We start from the raw sequence: 15,768 nt of genomic DNA, 5'->3' as shown, positions 1-15,768 counted from the left end.
CTCACCAGCCAGCTTCTAGATGAAAGGCATGGGAGAAAGCTGCTCAAATGCTGCTCAACTCTTGGTTTTTATCCAAACCCAAACTCTAAACCCACAAAGGTTCAGTAAGCACAAAACTCCAGCCAGTCATTGGTTTTGTAAAATGCCAATTCCTCTTTTAGCAAACAATTATAAGGCATAATTGCTAGTAGAGAAAAATCAATCGACCTTCATAGATTTTTAATTGCCCATTTTATTTTGCTTCCTCATAAGTATCAAGAAGATGACATTGGATTTAGTGCAATATTATGTTTCTGTTAAAATCTTGACATCTCGAAAGCGAGGAGGAGCCTTAATGGTCTCCCATGATCAAAGTGCCTGTTGACAGCTCTGATCTCCAGGGAAAGCATGCTTCAAGAGTATACTGAAGCTAGAAAGTGCTCAGTTCTTAGCTTTTCTCCGGAGACTTCTGCAGATCATGCCAATTAGTGACTTGATGGTTGGTTTGCATATATTGATAGACATCAAGACATAAGGATCATTCCAGGCAGTGATCACTGAGCCACTCAACTATAAGATGTCTGTAATTAATCCTAACCCTCATCCAATTTAGAGTAGATAACCCTTGGTCAAAATAAATAGCTAGATGGTACTATTGTGATCATGTATGTTGATGCTGCTGTGATAGGGCAATGGATCTCAGAATCTTAAATTTTTCAACCTATGTGGTGAGACAGAAGTTCTCTGGGCCAGTTTGGTTTTATTTGTCCCGACAAGGTGAGGAGACAGGTATATCAGCAGTGTGTCGGGGGTGGGGGAGAGGAAGTAAATATTCTGTTTTTTATTTGAGTATAGTGGATGCACAATGTTACATTAGTTTCAGGCATAAAACTTAGTGATTGGACAAGTCTATACATTATGCTGTGCTCATTGAGAGGGTAGCTCCCATCTGTGACTATCCAACACTGTTCCAATACAACACTGTTACAATATCATCGACTGCATTCTCTATGCTGTGTCTTTCATACCCATGACGTAGTCAGTCCATACCTGGAAGCTTGTACCTCCCACTCCCCTTCATCCATTTTGCCCATCTCGTCACCACCACCCACTCTCTGGCAACCGTCAGTTTGTGCTCTTTATTTATGGGTCTGTTTCTGCTTTTTTCATCACTCTTTATTAGAAGATAAATGAGGGCGCCTGGGTGGCTCAGTGGGTTAAGCCTCTGCCTTCGGCTCAGGTCGTGATCTCAGGGTCTTGGGATCGAGTCCCGCATCGGGCTCTCTGCTTGGCAGGGAGCCTGCTTCCCTCTCTCTGTCTCTCTGCCTGCCTTTCTGTCTACTTGTGATCTCTCTCTGTCAAATAAATAAATAAAATATTTTAAAAAAGATAAATGATAAGGCATTAGAAAAGATAAACTGAATTGATAGCTACTTTTTATTAAATATAAATTAGCCACTTATTGTTCCTTCATTTTTTGAATACTTATTGACCCTTTAAGCCCTTTGCCAAGATTCTGTTAACAAAGGTTAGCTCTTGTTCTTAATATAAATACCCTGAATGGTAAGCACAAAGTACTAGGGGAGTTCCCACAAGGAGCCGCGAACAGAGATCAGAGAGAGGGGGTATTCCCTATAACTCCTTACATTTGGCCGGCTGTGTTCCATCATAATCCTAGCTTAGCTGCCTAGCTTTTGTTTTGTTTAGTTTTAAGAATTTTATTTATTTATTTGAGAGAGAGAGTGAGACAGCACAAATAGGGGAGCCACAGGGGAAGAAGAGGGAGAAGCAGGCTCCCCATTGAGCAGGGAGCCCCACCTGGGACTTGATCCCAGGACCCCAGGATCATGACCCAAGCAGATATCCAATGCACTGAGCCACCTAGGCACCCCAGCTGCATAGATTTGAGTATGACCCTGGGATACCCAAATTCCCAGACAATGATTGAGAAAAGATAGCAAAACAGATTCAAAAATAGGAAAAAAGTATGAAGTGTTTTCATAATTCCCCTTCCCCCGCTTTCTTAAAGCACTGAGGTTTACTTGGGTTAAAGTGCATTTTAAATAGGGAGGAAGACACATTGTAAACTGTGACACACCTCGGTTTCACCCCAAGCCTCTGAAGCCTGAAGTCTGCTTTTTAGAAAAACACACAATTCTGTTACTATGAAACTTTGTTTTTCAAACTGGCATGTAGGGTGAATTCTTTTTTTGTTTTTTATTTATTTATTTATTTATTTATTGGTTTAAGATTTTTATTAATTTATTTGACAGAATGAGAGACAATGAGAAAGGGAATACAAGCAGGGGATTGGGAAAGGGAGAAACAGGCTTCCTGCTGAGCAGGGAGCCCAACGTGGGGCTCAATCCTAGCACCCTGGGATCATGACCTGAGCCCAAATGACTGAACCACCTAAGTGCCCCTAGGGAGACTTCTTTCCTAGGAGTCCACCAAGGCTTTGAGGACTGAAAGTTTTATGATTAAATTTTCAAAATGATTTTAAAAATTAGTAAAATATATCCTGGCTTATTTGGGTGGCTCTTTTTTTTTTTACCTTCCACTTGATTTGTGACCTGATTTGCAATTGTCTTTGCAATTGTCTGTTGTGATTGCCGAAAGAGACAGCCTTTTACTTTTAGTACTGTGTTGTTGTTTTTTTAACAAGTGCTCAGGTGGCCACTGATGTATTTCAGTTCAACCATGGTTTTCTCCACTCCCCTCTTTTAAATGGTGGGGGAGTACTTCTTGGTTTTGAGAACGACTGCTGTAAAACATTTTGGAGTTGGTATAATGGAATTTGGGATCTATGCAACTGAGTCCTGTGAAGATTGACCCAGAGGGCACATTTCAAGTCATAAGGTAACAAGAGATGCTTATTTTCTATTTTCCTCAAGTGAAAGGTGGACGTGTGAGTATAGATATTGAGCACTGAATGTCTGCCAGCCTTTATGCCAAGAATTCTACATACTTCCCCTTGCTGAATCCCCAAACCTTATGAGACAGCTATTAACCCTATTGTGATGAGGAGGAGTTCAAGTTCAGAGAGTTTACGTCTCTTGCACAATGTTACATTGTCAGGATTAAAATCCAGCCTCTTTGACCCAAAGGGCACGGTTGTTTGCCATACTGAAGTGATAGATACAAAGGACAGAAAGTGAAGGGAGGGCAAATAGGTCTTTTAGACTTCAAATATTAAGTTAACTTTGCATTATCATCTAATTCTTTGTAATCTAAATAATACCTATATTTCAAAGAACTATACTTGTTCATTGCTGTAGTTGGCAATGAAAACTATACTGTCCCACATCAGTGGGTCTCCTTATTTCCCTACTGCCAACCTCTTAGATGCTTTCCAGTGTAGCTAAGAATGTTGTTATTTCCCCATTTTTACATTGTTAATTCTTAAAGAGATAGTGTATTAAAAGGTTGCTAAGAACTAGATTTTTTTTATGTTTCTGAGACATCTTAAACATTTCATGGCTCAGCTGCATTTCAATAAATTTGGCCTATTTTCCCGGCTTCTTAAAATTCTGCAAATGTTTATATAATTAATTCCTGCCACGATAAGACTGCTACTGTTCTCTGGATAGCATTTCTGTGATTTATTGTCATACGGTCTCCCAAACTTTAGGTTGATTTAATTTTGCTTGGGACTAAATAGGAGAAAATATTTTTGAGAAAACTCTTGACGTGGATGTAGTGCAATATTCTTATTAATTACTATAATAAAATGAAAAAGAATATAACTTTATTATTTAACTGCAAAGCTCAGAGTTTTACAATGAGGGTGACTTTGAATACGAGAAGCCCTCCAGAACAGGGACCAAAACCTTTATCAGTAGTCGGTGGATGTCTCTGTATTTACTTTTGGCATATCCAGAACACTCAACGGTCTTATTTATTTGACAGCTTGTTTTGGATTTGGCCATATGACAACTATCCCCTTGAGGTATGAGTTTTACCAATTAGGAATTTTGAGAGCAGAGGATTCCACAGAGAAGTGCAAACACGTGTAGCCATCTTGGGTTCAGTGTGGGAGAAAAATACTCACTGCTAGGAGATACAGAAGGTGAAAACTAGCTTGCCGTGGAGAGGCAGAAGAAAGAAGAAAAATCGAAATGCAAAAGAAGATGAGACATTTCTGTAAAATCAGGAAAGAGATAATCAGAAGAGATAATCAGATAATAGACACAAACTATTTGGGTCTTATTTGTTAAGTAATTGCTTATGTGTATAATTGTTCACTCACCCTAAACCCCCAGAGCAAATTAAGTGGGTGTTTTCACCTCTCTTTGTATACGTTATGCTTTGTTCCGATTTACACTTTCTTTGAATTGAATACCCTGGAAATTTGTCTAAATAAGTAATTCTAGGTTTTCACACAATAGTTTTGACGTAGAAGAGACTTAGGGCGTGAAGAATGAAACTGAAGAGAAATGTGTTGAATCCACATGTAAAGGGGGCATCAACGTGAAGACTTGGGGAAAATTAAGGCGATTGTGGGGTTTAGAATGAATAGTAACATGGGGACACACAGGAATTAACATTTATTGAGCATCTTCTAGATGTCAGGCACTATACTGAGCTGTATGGACATAGGAGAAAACAGACTTGGACCCTGTCCTCCTTATGAGGATATTAAGAAAGAGAGACAATGGCCAAGTAATTACAATTAGAGAGTTTTGGAAGAAAAGTACAGGGTGTTAAGAAAATACATACAGAGGGAATTTAGCCTCATCTAGGAATTCTGGGTGGTGTCACTAAAAAAAAGAATGAATGCTAATTAGTCAAAACAGTGGGGTTGTGAGGAGGTAAAGGAGCAGTGGAGTTATGTGTCTAGGTAGGCATATCCTCCACCTCCGTGAAGGAGAGAGGTAACAAGAAACATAAATACCTAAGTACAAACTGAAAAGAGCTATAAAGAACCAACGGGTCCTTGACTAGAGGACCTATTTGATAAAGGGGTCTGTGAAGACCTCATTGAGGAAGTGACAGTCCAGATGAAATCTGAAGAATGTGGAAAAAATCAGCTATGGAAAGAGCAGGGAGCAAGGTGATTCAGGTGGAAAAGACAAGACGTAGGAAGAATTTGAGAGGAGACACTCCTTGGTATATTTAGGGAACAGAAATTAGGTCAGAATCCCTGAGCATGGTGTGTTAACGGAAGAGAGTAGCTTGAGATAGAATTAAAGAGGAAGGCAGGGACCAGATTTAGCAGGATTGGTCTACTCTGTACAGTTTAGAGGGGGAGTGTTTGGGGAGTTGTTGACAGGTGGCTTGACAACATGCATAGAGACCTCACAGTAACTGAAAGATGAGGAAATGGAGGCTATGAAAAATTAAATAGGTCTCTAAATGTTTTTGCACACTGTAAACGACAGAGATGGCTTTTGAACCTAAGCTTACTTAACCACAAAGCTCCTGCTCATTGGGAAGTTATATGTGAGTGAGTCACTTAGACTAATAATTGGCAAGGAAGTGCCCTGAGAGAAAACTGTTCAGAAAGAACTTTGGGATTTTTCACAATCCCCACTCTCTAGAGAAGGACCCCATAAATGGACACTCTTAGATGTTTTGGAACTGGCTGCACCCAGATCAAATGCTAAAGGAAGAACAAACTCTATAAAAAAAAAAAAAAACAAAAACCCAAAAACCTAAAAACCTTTCAAAAAGTCCATACACAGAAGAATCCATTTAAGGTCTCTTTATTTATTTAAATATGTGAAGGCAAAAAGGACATTTTTTTTGGACTGTGCAATGTTCTCATATTTTAGAAATGCAAATGAAATAGATTCTTCCCTCCTTTCTTACTTCTTTGTAGTCCACTTGTCACTTGTTTCTTTTTAAGTGTTGTGTCTTGGCTTTTGGAGTTCCCCTAAAATTATGTTGTGTCCTTTATTGATGGTGACAGTCCAGTACATAGGAACTGGCTGGCACCTGCTTCGCAGTTCCCCATCTCTGTTGGCACAAAAGGGTGTCTTCCACGGGGCGCCTTGGAATAGTGATCAGGCATGGAGTGGGGTCATGGCCAATGAAGAGCTCGATTCCTCTAAGGTGGTTTTGGCTGTTTTCTCAGTTGTCTTCTTGAAGAATCTCCCTGCTTAAGAAAATACCACTGACCATTTCCCAGAGTCTTTAAAGAAAGAAGAATGAATTAAATCATTCAGTAGGGGCAAAGAGCTTGAACTAAAAACACAGCCTAATCATTGTGGTGAACACCGTCTGTTCACTGGTGATCTGGGCAAGTGAGGGAGTCCTGGAGACCTGACAGCTGGCTGGCAGATTTCTGAATGAGTGAGGAAATTTTCCAGTTCATCTGTGTAGAATTTAGTCCGACATTACAACATTAGGCTACCCATCTGCAGCCTGCAATTGGTATAGACAAGAGAATCACTATGACTTTATGGAGACAAGCCACAAATCTGGAACAAGGCAGACTGGCATGCCTGTTTGGGGTTGGCAGGGCCGAGGTTTAGTCTATTGTTGCGGGCCTGCTTGCCAAAGGAGAGTGAGAGTCCGATTGCATCAGGCACTCATCACACACAATGTCTTCAAATGGACAGAATGTGGGGAATGAACTGAGAAACTCTGACTTTATGAAGGCGGTTGTTCACACTCGCTCGCCATTTGAGCCCTTCCTAATGGGCTGGTGTCTTTTCACTCCAAAGGCCATTCATTACTGGAGTTGGATAGCTCTGTTTGGATGCTGATATCAGTTTATGGGTTATTATATCCATTTGCAAATCATGACTCAAAAGAGGAAACTCTGGGATGCGAAACACTCCATATGCCCATAAATCACAAATTGAATCAAAGTTGGCATCATGAAAGTGATTGTGTTGGGAGTTGGAAAGCCTCAGTCAGCCAACCTTTATTGAACCTCTGATATTATAGGCTACAGTACTTGGGGGACTGCAAAGGAAATAAAGAATATGGAAGGGTATGTGCAGAAAGGAACTTGGAGGTCATACAGTCCAAATGCTTATCTCAAATAGAAGACTTGGTTCTTTGCCATTGGGCTTGTTTTTTAAACGGGAGGATAACTTTAAAAAAAAAAAAAAAGACCTGTGTGTTGGCTCAAATAGAACAAATAGAATCTTCTTTTTTTGCATTTCAGCAAAGCTGATGGGTTGATTCTAAAATGGTTATATTATTAGTAATATTAGAGGAAAAATAGTAAAAGCAGTTGCAATTTATAGAGCTCTTACAAGTGTCAGTCACTAAATTTATAAGCATTGTGTCATGAATCTTCACAAAACTCCGAGGTAAAAATTAGCATTTGTTTCCATTAAAATGTGCAAGGGTTTTGAAGTGCACCTAGATTTTGTGACTTTTCCAAGGTCAGAGAGGAGAGCAGTGGACAGAGCCAGCACTTAAATCAGATGGAGAGCCTCAGCTTATCTCTAGAGTGGGAGGGGAAAGTCAACGTGGAGGCATAAAAAAGAGATGAATACCTTTTCCGGCACTTCTGAGCAGTGTAAGCTAGGACAAACCTTTTTGACTCTGAGTCTCCGTTTACTCATTTTAAGTGGAAAAATAGTGGCCTTTAAACCCATACAGTGGTTGGAGGCATGTACAGAATAATGTATGTGAACTTGTTTAAAAATGCAGAAGTGTTAGTAACATGAGCTTTGATTTAGGCGATACACATGAGTTGAGTGCCTCCATTGTGGTCAGCACTTGCTAGCGCAGCGTTAGAATAATGAGATGTGGTGCAGGCCACGGAGAACTCAGCTTAGTGTGGGAAGAGGTAAGCACATGATTCCACTGCGGTAATTGCCCTGGCATCAAGCACAGAAACTAGAACACTGTCTGGAGAGGTTGAAGATGACTTTATAGAGGAAATCTTAGCGTTTTGACAGATGGAGAAGTAGGCTTATGTCTGGCCAAGAAAACATCATAACGAGAAGGAGAGATAAAAGCAACATAATGTTAGCATAAAAGTGATGCTGAAAAAAAAAATATATATATTGAATTGAAGTATAGTTAACAGACAGTGTTATATTAGTTTCAGGTGTACCCCATAATGATTCAACTAAAATACATTTTTAAACAGGTTTTTTATTTTAGACTTACAGAAGAATTGTAAAAATAATATAGAAAGCCTGTCTCAGGCTAGTGCAGTGAGAGGCGCTGCGGCCATGTCTGCCCAGCAATGGATGGTTATGAGGAACTGCTCCAGCTTCCTGACTGACAGAAGCTGACAGACATACAGCGCTGAGCCCAGTAACCCGAAGTCTCACATCTCCTTCTTCTATAAGGGGCTGATTCACTGCAAGACTGTGGGTGTGGAGCCTGGTAGGCAGAGGGAAGGTGTAGTGGCCATCTTGAAGTGCAGATCCCTCCAGTGAAAGCCTGCCACCTCCTCCATGCAAACCGCCATTAACAAGACCGCTCGGGTCACCCTCAGCAACATCAGACACATGATCTACAAGAACAGTTATAGCCCAGACCTGTGCGTGGCTGCAGTTTACAGAGCCAGTGCCATCCCGTGCAGCCAGAAGCCTGTGAAGTGAAGTGAGGCCCACCCCACCAAGGGCTTTGGAGCTCCTGCCCGCCCTCCCCACCTTCAAAGCAATAAATATGTCAACCACCTAAAAAAAAATAGTACAGAGATTCCACATGGACTCCATTCCCAGATTCCCAGATTCCCCAGATTATTATCTTACATTAGTATGATAAAATTACTGTAGTTAATGAAGCAGTATTGACACCTTATTAACTGAAGTCAACTCTTTATTCCAGTTTCCATAATTTTTACCTTATGTCTTTTCTGGTCTGGGAACCAATCCAGGACACTACTTTGCATTCAGTCATAATGCCTCCTTAGGTTCCTTTTGGCTGTGACAGTGTTTTTTGTTGTTTTTGATGACCTTAAAAGTTTTGAAGCATACTTCTCAGGTAATCTGTAGAACGTCCCTTGTGTAGAATTGGTCTGTTTTCTTCAATAGATGTTTGATGATTTATCACTTTTGATGTTAACCTTTATCACCTGGCTTAGACAATGTTTGTCAGATTTCTCTACTATACTGCTACTGTTTTTCCCCCTCTTTTCATCCTGTTTTGGATGTTTTTGGAAGAAAGTGGCCATTCACAGACCTCGTCAAAGGGTGGGAGTTATACTCCACCTCCTTGAGCTATAAATAAGTGGCAATTCTCCTGCATGAGCAATTTGTTTATTGTCACCATTTATTTATTCAGTTATTTATATATATATCAGTGTGGACCCATGGATCTTTATTTTATACTTCGTATTATAACCCAGTACTCCTTTGTTCTGTTGCTTAAATTATTCCAGCCTTGGCCGTTGAGAGCTTCTTTGGTTGATTAGTCTGTCCCTTTGACTTACTCCTTTCATTATTATTTCCACTCCACTTTACTTTCTCGTACACTGAATGCTTCAGATTCATCCTGTATATTTTGTCTTTTTTATTTTACTGAATGCTTCAGGTTCATCCTGTCTTTTTTTTTTTTTAAGATTTTTAAAAATTTATTTATTTGACAGAGATCATAAGTAGGCAGAGAGACAGGCAGGGTGGGGGGAAGCAGGCTCCCCACTGAGCAGAGAACCCGATGTGGGGCTCCATCCCAGGACCCTGGGATCATATCCTGAGCTGAAGGCAGAGGCTTTAACTCACTGAGCCACCCAGGCGCCCCCATCCTGTATATTTTGTCTTTTTTATTTTGTCCTAGAATCTGTCCTTTCTCCAAAGATTCCTGGTTCCTTGTTTTGGAGAATGGTATTAGAAATCAAGATCTGGAGGCTAGGTGTACTTGTTTCTGCTGCAGTGTCATTGCTTGCAGGCTTGATGGAGAAAGGAAATATGTATGTATAAACTAGACAGTATAGATGCATATATATATATATAAAACTACCTATATCAATATTGAGCTAAACATGACTTTGTACTCACATGGCCATCTTCAGTGCCATTATACCATGAATCATTCTAGATTTCTTCTCTTGCAGATTCTTTAGGATTTTAGATGGTAATTATGTCAAATAATAGTTGCATTTCTTCCTTTTCACCATGTATAGCTTTTATATTCAGGTTATGTGGTACTAGCTAGGGCTTCCATTAGGTATTGAATAGGAATGATGAGAGAAGACATCCTTGACTTCTTCCTGATCTTAGGGAAGAAACATTCAGCTTCTCTCCATTAAAAATGATGCAGAATGTAGGTTTTTGTTAGTTGTTCATTGTTGAGTTGAGAAAGTTCTCTTCTATTCCTGGTGGGTTTTTTTTTTTTTTTAATCATAAATAAATGTTAGATTTTGTCAAATGCTGTTTGGGTGTTGATTGATAATATCATATAATTTTTCTTTAGCCTTTTGACATGATGGATTACATTAACTGATTTTTGAATGTTAAATCTTTCTTGCATACTTGGAATGAATTTCATTGGTTGTAGCATTTAATTGTTTTTAAACATTAGCAAACAGAATCCAATAATATTTAGTTGAGGATTTATGTCTATGTTTATGTGAATTATTCTCTGTAGTTGTTATTATTATTTTTTGGTAATGCTTTTACCTGATTTTGTTAATAGGGCAATGTTGTCTTTATAGGATGAGTTAGGAAGTCTTCCCTCTGCTTTTATTTTCTGAACCTGATTATGAAGAATCAGTATTATTTCTTCCTTAAATGTTTTGTAGAATTCACCAGTAAAACCATTTGGGCTTGGTACTTTCCTTTTGGGGAAGTTTATTAATTGAGACAATTTATTTAATAGAATTTTTTCAAGTTATTTATTTCTACACAGGGGTTTTAGTAGTTTGTATCTTCCAAGAAATTGGTCCATTTCATCTAAGTTATCCCATTTGTGGACACAAAGTTGTTCATGATATTCTTTCATTATCCTTTTATGTCTTTGAGATAAAGAGTAATGAAAATTCCTTTCTTATATTGTTAAGTTGTGTCTTCTTTTTTTTCTTTGTCTTTAAAAAACAGCTTTTCTATATTGTTTGCCTAAATTTCATTGATTTCTGCTCTAATTTTTATTATTTTTTTCAGCTTGCTTTATGCTTAAATTACTCTGATTTCCTAAAAAGGAAGATTATATTATTGATTTTGTACCTTTATTCTATTCTAATATATGTATTCAATGTTATAAATTTCTTTTTAAGCACTGCTTTTGCTACATCCCACATATTTTGATAAATTTTATTTTTATTTTCATCTAGTTCAAATATTTAAAAATTTCTCTCAAGAATTCTTTGAGTCATGTATTATCTAGAAGTCTGTTGTTTAATTTCCAAATATTTGGGGGATTTTCCTGCTATCTTTCTATTGTTAATTTCTAGTTTAATTCCATTGTGGTCTGAGATTATATTTTGTATGGTTTCTATGCTCTTTTTGTGGAGTGTTTTATGGCCCAGAGTGTGGTCTGTACTTACAGGTATGAGTGGAGAAGAGTGTGTATTCTCTTGTTGTTGGATGCAATATTCTATAAATGTCAATTAGAGCAAGTCAAATGATAGTGATGTTAAGGTCAACTATATGCTTACTGATATTCTGGCAGCTTGATCTGTCTATTACTGACAAAAGTATGTTGAAGTCTCTGACTATAATAGTGGATTTATCTATTTCTCCTTGCAGTTCTATTGATTTTTGCCTCATACATTTTGATGCTTTCTTGTTAGATGCATACATGGTTAAGATTGTTGTATCTTCTTAGAAAACTGATGACTTTATCATTACGTAATGCATTTTCTTTATCCCTGATAATCTTTTTTTCTGAATGTAGATTTGTTAGTATACCTACTCCAACTTTTTCAATTAGTGTTAGCATGGTATGGCTTTTTTCAATCTTTTTTACTTGTAACTTATCTCTGTCTTTATATATATATTTCTAAAGATTTCATTTATTTCTTTGACACAGAGAGAGAGATCACAAGTAGGCAGAGAGGCAGGCAGAGAGAGAAGAGGAAGCAGGCTCCCTGCTGAGCAAAGAGCCCGATGCGGGGCTAGATCCCAGGACCCTGAGATCACGACCTGAGCTAAAGATAGAGGCTCAACTCACTGAGCCACCCAGGTGCCCCTCTCTGTCTTTATATTTTATGTGGGTTTCTTTAGGCAACATAAAGTTGGGTTTTGTGTTGTTTATCCACTTTGACAATTTTGGTTTTTAATTGGTGTATTTAGATCATTCATATTTAAGGTGATCATTGATATAGTCACATTAATATCTACTGTGTTTGTATTGGTCTTCTATTCATTACCCTTACCATTTTTTCCCCTTTGTTCCCTTTTTTCTCTGGTCTTAACTGAGCAATTTTAATGATTCCATTCTATCTTCTCTCAGCATTACAATTATACTTCTTTTTTGTTTATTAAAGATTTTATTCATTTATTTATTTGTCAGAGAGAGAGAGAGCACAGAAAGGCAGAAGGAAAAGCAGGCTCCCTGCTGAGCAAGGAGCCAGTTGCGGGACTCGATCCCAGGACCCTGGGATCATGACCTGAGCCTAAGTTAGACACTTAACCATCTGAGCCACCCAGGAATCCCTATACTTGTTTTTAAATTGTTTTTTTGCCCTAGGGATGCCTGGGTGGCTCAGTCCTGAAGCATCTGCCTTTGATTCAGGTCATGATCTCAGCATCCTGGGATCTAGCCCCCACATTAGGCTCTCTGCTCTGCAGGCAGTCTGCTTCTCCATCTCCAGCTCCCCATGCTTGTGTTCCCTCTCTCGCTCTCTCTCTCTTTCTGTCAAATAAATGCATAAAATCTAAATAAATAATAGCTTATTGCCCTAGAGTTTACATATACAGGTCCAGGAAGTTCAACAAACACAAAGCAAAATAAGTTCAACAAACACAAAACAAACACGTCCCCCCATATGTGCGTGTGTGCATGCACGCATAAACCCTAGGCATATCATATTAAAACTGATGATTTTTTTTTAAAATTTCTTCAGACTGTTTTTTTTTTCTCTTGGATGCCTTAATTTTTTGCTGCTGTTGTGTTGTTGTTGAAAGCCAAATGTATTTTATCAGAAATAGTATATAGGGGGCACCTGGGTGGCTCAGTGGGTTAAAGCCTCTGCCTTCGGCTCGGGTCTTGATCCCAGGGTCCGGGGATTGAGCCCCATGTCGGGCTCTCTGCTCAGCAGTGAGCCTGCTTCCTCCTCTCTCTCTGCCTGCCTCTCTGCCTGCTTGTGATCTCTCTCTCTCTCTGTCAAATAAATAAACAAAATCTTAAAAAAAAATAGTATATAGTATATATTATATAGTATATATATAGTATATAGTATATATTTAGTATAAGGATTTATGTAAGCTGGCTAGGAATTTGGTCGGGTTTAATATTTGCTTTAGCTATAGGTGCTAGAGGTTTCAAATCTCTCTAGTGTCTGTGTTTTTGTCTCCTTATTTGACCTTGGACTTCCCTAAGTACTTTTCCTTGTGGAGTTGGTGTCTTGTTGCTCTTTCAGCTGCAGTCCATTGTTACTATCCTGGAGTCTTGGTCTGGTGATACGTTATGGGGAGGGGGAACACTCTATAATTCTTTGATTAAATCTCTGTTTTATACAGCCTGTGTCTTGGGGGTGTAACTTTGGTGTCTTTCCAGTAGTATAGCTTTCCCCCAGGCCTCCACCTTCTACTTCTTTGCCTGGCTGCAGTGTTCCCTGTCTATTTCCTTGAGATCTGGAACCCTGTTCACTATGTTTTCATCTTCTTAGATGAGACCAGAAGGCTAGAGGAAGCTATAGTGGGAGAATGCCCTTTCCCAGTAGGGAAAAGTTCTGAAAAACCCCTTTTTATGAAGAAATCTCTGCTCATATTTCACAATAATTACTCTTTCCCTCCCCCAACCAGGGCCCTTGAGGGGATCTTTCTTAGACCTTCACCGTGAGAACCTGGTGAGTTTCTTAGTGGTAAAACTCATGAAAGCGTGTCCCCCAGGTCCCAAGACTGCAGCCTTCAGGAATTTCTCCCTCTCCAATTAGCCCGCCCTCCATCTCCAGCAGCTCATCAAAATTACCATTTAACTATTATTGCCATTTAAGTATTCCTACTGGTGTATGGCTCCAGTGGGCTTCTGTTCCAGATAAGATCTTGGTCGTGTTTTTCTATTTCTCCACCTTTCCACATTATAGCCTCAGTTCTCTGATGATTCCAAGAATAGTAATTTTCAGTTTTTTTCAGGTTTTACTTGTTATAAGGACAGGAATGGTGACTTTAAGGCTCTTCGCTCTGTTAGGAGTTGAAATTGGAAGTCCAAGGAGATAATTTTCCTGTCCCTCACACATAGGACCTATGAAGAGGGGAAGGGAAGCAAGACTGGGGAAATAGGTCTGGTCTCACTTTTCCAAAAGCCTTTTGTGCCAGGTTCAAGGTTTGGACTATTTGCTGCAGGTCAGAAATGGGCAACTGTGGAAGAATTTTAGCTGGGCAGTGACACGGCCGAAGGCTCACACTGGTGGCAGAATAGGCGTTCTTTCCTGGGGACTGAAGGCCAGGGACAGACATGATCTGGTCAGCCTGAGACAATTGTATTACGCATCTTTTCCCATTTGGGTATCTGGGGTGGATTTAATGCTATTGTTCAGTTGTAATTTCAAGAGGGCACATGTCATTGTTTACTTTAATTGAACGAGAAAGAAAGCCTTTCGTGTTGTCTTGTTGCACACTGCCTTCCAATGAACTGGGCATAGCACATGCTGAAATAGTAATTAAACTGAGTGAACTGAATCATTCAGGAATTTTAGTGCAATTTCAGCCCAGGCTACCTCCAGCAGCTATGTGAGTGGAAATACAGGTTAGAGGTGAATTGATGTATTCTTTTCTATAAGCCTTACAAAGTCATTTTAATTTTACACTTATGGATGAAAGGGAGGCGACAAGAGATAGTCCCTGTCCTGCTACCTTTTTTCAGGGATTATTATGTGCAAAGTTCTAAAAAGAACAATATATAGCACCATATATATTTATATGATTAAAGTAACTCATGTTTTGGTGCCTTTGAGTCAACAGTTGTGATACAGTGGACATTCTTTCAGCAAAGCTCAGGAAATTACTGCATCAGATGCTGGTGGATTTCTACTCAATGAGCAATACACTGGCAGCATCGGTGAGTCAGGTTCTGTGCTCGGCACCATGGACAGCGATATGAAGCGCACTGGGCCACCTTTAGGGACTGAAAACCTTGTGGGTTAGGCAGGCATTCCATGACCTATACTATCAGTCAGATTGTGGTAAATGAGCAAGTGATGATAAAAGTAAATACCTTCCTTCGAGTTTTTACTATAATGGAGCCAAGACCTATGCACAGCATTTTGTAAAGGTAATCACAGTTCATTTTTATAGGGACCCTGATATATTAATACTATTATACCCACTTCATAGATGAGAATTATGAGGCTCAGAGATCTTCAGTGTTTTGCCCAAGGTCACAGCGGGCAGAGGAATCAGGAATGGAAATGAGATCTTTCTGCCTCTAAAGCTTTCCCTTCCATCTGTTCACTCCACATTAAGGTATAAGAACCCAGAAAGTGTGATTTAATTCTATCTGGATGAGTCAAGAAAAGCTTCACAGATAAGGTGGCATTTAAACTCGATTTTGATAGGAGTTGGATCCTGCCAGGATGGAAAGGAAGAAAGGAGCGTATATAACCGAAGAAAGAGTAAGAGCAAAGGTATGCAAGGGTTCGGGACTGGGGAACCCTGCAGAATGGCAGGAGGATGGTACACAGATGGGATCTGGGGGGAAAGGACATGAAGGAACAGTGTTTGAATTCCATTGGAAGGCATGAGTCCCGAGCCACGAAGGGATTCTGGAATAGAA

The 15,768-nt window shown here is 39.4% G+C and overlaps 1 pseudogene; it reads left to right on the top strand.

Moving 5' to 3' along the window:
• The first annotated feature begins 7,660 nt into the window (after positions 1 to 7,660).
• LOC125083185 (60S ribosomal protein L28-like) lies at positions 7,661 to 8,606 on the top strand (annotated as a pseudogene).
• Positions 8,607 to 15,768: the final 7,162 nt, after the last annotated feature.

Source organism: Lutra lutra, chromosome 13 (genome assembly GCF_902655055.1).
Source record: "Lutra lutra chromosome 13, mLutLut1.2, whole genome shotgun sequence".
In the NCBI taxonomy this organism is placed as follows: domain Eukaryota; kingdom Metazoa; phylum Chordata; class Mammalia; order Carnivora; family Mustelidae; genus Lutra; species Lutra lutra.
The sequence above is the reverse complement of the archived record's forward strand: the minus strand, read 5'-3'. Positions and strand labels throughout refer to the sequence as shown.